General features: G+C 69.7%; 1 long non-coding RNA gene across 1 annotated transcript in view; it reads left to right on the forward strand.

Moving 5' to 3' along the window:
- Nucleotides 1–3659: 3659 nt before the first annotated feature.
- The window catches only part of LOC142481404 (uncharacterized), a 17153-nt gene continuing 16949 nt past the window's right edge, over nucleotides 3660–3863 (forward strand). The window contains exon 1 of the long non-coding RNA XR_012795767.1: nucleotides 3660–3863. This exon is cut by the window's right edge and continues 559 nt beyond it. This is a non-coding gene — a long non-coding RNA (uncharacterized LOC142481404).

Raw genomic sequence — 3863 nt, forward strand, 5'->3', positions numbered from 1 at the left:
CCCCCCGTCACTGCGGTAATTATCCCCCCGCGGGGCCCCCCCGTCACTGCGGTAATTATCCCCCGCGGGGCCCCCCCCCCGTCACTGCGGTAATTATCCCCCGCGGGGCCCCCGTCACTGCGGTAATTATCCCCCGCGGGGCCCCCCCCGTCACTGCGGTAATTATCCCCCCGCGGGGCCCCCGTCACTGCGGTAATTATCCCCCCGCGGGGCCCCCGTCACTGCGGTAATTATCCCCCGCGGGGCCCCCGTCACTGCGGTAATTATCCCCCCGCGGGGCCCCCCCGTCACTGCGGTAATTACCCCCCCGCGGGGCCCCCCCGTCACTGCGGTAATTATCCCCCCGCGGGGCCCCCCCGTCACTGCGGTAATTACCCCCCCGCGGGGCCCCCCCGTCACTGCGGTAATTATCCCCCCGCGGGGCCCCCCCCGTCACTGCGGTAATTATCCCCCACGGGGCCCCCCCCGTCACTGCGGTAATTATCCCCCCGCGGGGCCCCCCCCGTCACTGCGGTAATTATCCCCCCGCGGGGCCCCCCCGTCACTGCGGTAATTATCCCCCACGGGGCCCCCCCCGTCACTGCGGTAATTATCCCCCCGCGGGGCCCCCCCCCGTCACTGCGGTAATTATCCCCCCGCGGGGCCCCCCCGTCACTGCGGTAATTATCCCCCCGCAATTATCCCCCGCGGGGCCCCCCCGTCACTGCGGTAATTATCCCCCGCGGGGCCCCCGTCACTGCGGTAATTATCCCCCCGCGGGCCCCCCCCGTCACTGCGGTAATTATCCCCCCGCGGGGCCCCCCAGTCACTGCGGTAATTATCCCCCGCGGGGCCCCCCCCGTCACTGCGGTAATTATCCCCCCGCGGGGCCCCCCCGTCACTGCGGTAATTACCCCCCCGCGGGGCCCCCCCCGTCACTGCGGTAATTATCCCCCCGCGGGCCCCCCCCGTCACTGCGGTAATTATCCCCCCGCGGGGCCCCCCCGTCACTGCGGTAATTATCCCCCCCGCGGGGCCCCCCCCGTCACTGCGGTAATTATCCCCCCGCGGGGCCCCCCCGTCACTGCGGTAATTACCCCCCCGCGGGGCCCCCCCCCGTCACTGCGGTAATTATCCCCCCGCGGGGCCCCCCCCGTCACTGCGGTAATTATCCCCCCGCGGGGCCCCCCCCGTCACTGCGGTAATTACCCCCCCGCGGGGCCCCCCCCGTCACTGCGGTAATTATCCCCCCGCGGGGCCCCCCCCGTCACTGCGGTAATTATCCCCCCGCGGGGCCCCCCCGTCACTGCGGTAATTATCCCCCGCGGGGCCCCCCCGTCACTGCGGTAATTATCCCCCCGCGGGCCCCCCCCGTCACTGCGGTAATTATCCCCCCGCGGGGCCCCCCCGTCACTGCGGTAATTATCCCCCCGCGGGGCCCCCCCCGTCACTGCGGTAATTATCCCCCCGCGGGGCCCCCGTCACTGCGGTAATTATCCCCCCGCGGGGCCCCCCCCGTCACTGCGGTAATTATCCCCCCGCGGGCCCCCCCCGTCACTGCGGTAATTATCCCCCCGCGGGGCCCCCGTCACTGCGGTAATTATCCCCCCGCGGGGCCCCCCCCGTCACTGCGGTAATTATCCCCCCGCGGGGCCCCGTCACTGCGGTAATTATCCCCCCGCGGGGGCCCCCCCCGTCACTGCGGTAATTATCCCCCCGCGGGGCCCCCCCCCGTCACTGCGGTAATTATCCCCCCGCGGGGCCCCCCGTCACTGCGGTAATTATCCCCCGCGGGGCCCCCCCCGTCACTGCGGTAATTATCCCCCCGCGGGGCCCCCCGTCACTGCGGTAATTACCCCCCCCGCGGGGCCCCCCCCCGTCACTGCGGTAATTATCCCCCCGCGGGGCCCCCCCCGTCACTGCGGTAATTATCCCCCCGCGGGGCCCCCCCGTCACTGCGGTAATTACCCCCCCGCGGGGCCCCCCCCGTCACTGCGGTAATTATCCCCCCGCGGGGCCCCCCCGTCACTGCGGTAATTATCCCCCCGCGGGGCCCCCCCGTCACTGCGGTAATTATCCCCCCGCGGGGCCCCCCCCGTCACTGCGGTAATTATCCCCCCGCGGGGCCCCCCCGTCACTGCGGTAATTATCCCCCCGCGGGGCCCCCCCGTCACTGCGGTAATTATCCCCCCGCGGGCCCCCCCGTCACTGCGGTAATTATCCCCCCGCGGGGCCCCCCCGTCACTGCGGTAATTATCCCCCCGCGGGGCCCCCCCCGTCACTGCGGTAATTATCCCCCGCGGGGCCCCCGTCACTGCGGTAATTATCCCCCGCGGGCCCCCCCCGTCACTGCGGTAATTATCCCCCCGCGGGGCCCCCCCCGTCACTGCGGTAATTATCCCCCCGCGGGGCCCCCCGTCACTGCGGTAATTATCCCCCCGCGGGGGCCCCCCCCCGTCACTGCGGTAATTATCCCCCCGCGGGGCCCCCCCGTCACTGCGGTAATTATCCCCCCGCGGGGCCCCCCCCGTCACTGCGGTAATTATCCCCCGCGGGGCCCCCGTCACTGCGGTAATTATTCCCCGCGGGGCCCCCCCCGTCACTGCGGTAATTATCCCCCCGCGGGGCCCCCCCGTCACTGCGGTAATTATCCCCCCGCGGGGCCCCCCCCGTCACTGCGGTAATTATCCCCCGCGGGGGCCCCGTCACTGCGGTAATTATCCCCCCGCGGGGCCCCCGTCACTGCGGTAATTATCCCCCCGCGGGGCCCCCCCCGTCACTGCGGTAATTATCCCCCCGCGGGGCCCCCGTCACTGCGGTAATTATCCCCCCGCGGGGGCCCCGTCACTGCGGTAATTATCCCCCCGCGGGGGCCCCGTCACTGCGGTAATTATCCCCCCGCGGGGCCCCCCCGTCACTGCGGTAATTATCCCCCCGCGGGGCCCCCCCGTCACTGCGGTAATTATCCCCCCGCGGGGCCCCCCCGTCACTGCGGTAATTATCCCCCGCGGGCCCCCACCGTCACTGCGGTAATTATCCCCCGCGGGGCCCCCGTCACTGCGGTAATTATCCCCCCGCGGGGCCCCCGTCACTGCGGTAATTATCCCCCCGCGGGGCCCCCCCGTCACTGCGGTAATTATCCCCCCGCGGGGCCCCCACCGTCACTGCGGTAATTATCCCCCCGCGGGGCCCCCGTCACTGCGGTAATTATCCCCCCGCGGGGCCCCCCCCGTCACTGCGGTAATTATCCCCCCGCGGGGCCCCCCCCGTCACTGCGGTAATTATCCCCCCGCGGGGCCCCCGTCACTGCGGTAATTATCCCCCCGCGGGGCCCCCCCCGTCACTGCGGTAATTATCCCCCGCGGGGCCCCCCCCCGTCACTGCGGTAATTATCCCCCCGCGGGGCCCCCCCCGTCACTGCGGTAATTATCCCCCGCGGGGCCCCCCCCGTCACTGCGGTAATTATCCCCCCGCGGGGCCCCCCGTTTATTCGCGCAGGGTTTTTTTTTTTGGTTTGTTTCTTTTTTTTAGTTGGCGGGAGATTTAAAGATGGCCGCCGTCGCCGTCTCTCTCCGGCTGGTAATGGAGGAGTTAACCAGCATGGGGGTGTGTCAGGGGGAGGGGGAGGGGGGGGGGGGACCTGAGCTGGCCACGCCTCCCAGCCTGCAGGGTCAGCTGACTGGCTGCAGTCATGTGACTGGGCTGGGTGTGCAAGCCTGACGGGGAACCCGGAAGTGTGACATATATATACACACACACACATTTATATATACACATATATACACATATATACACATATATACACATATATACACATATATACAGCTCAGATACACACACATATATAGCTCAGATACACACACACACACACACACACACACACA

Source organism: Ascaphus truei, unplaced genomic scaffold, assembly GCF_040206685.1.
Source record: "Ascaphus truei isolate aAscTru1 unplaced genomic scaffold, aAscTru1.hap1 HAP1_SCAFFOLD_2603, whole genome shotgun sequence".
NCBI classification, from domain to species: domain Eukaryota; kingdom Metazoa; phylum Chordata; class Amphibia; order Anura; family Ascaphidae; genus Ascaphus; species Ascaphus truei.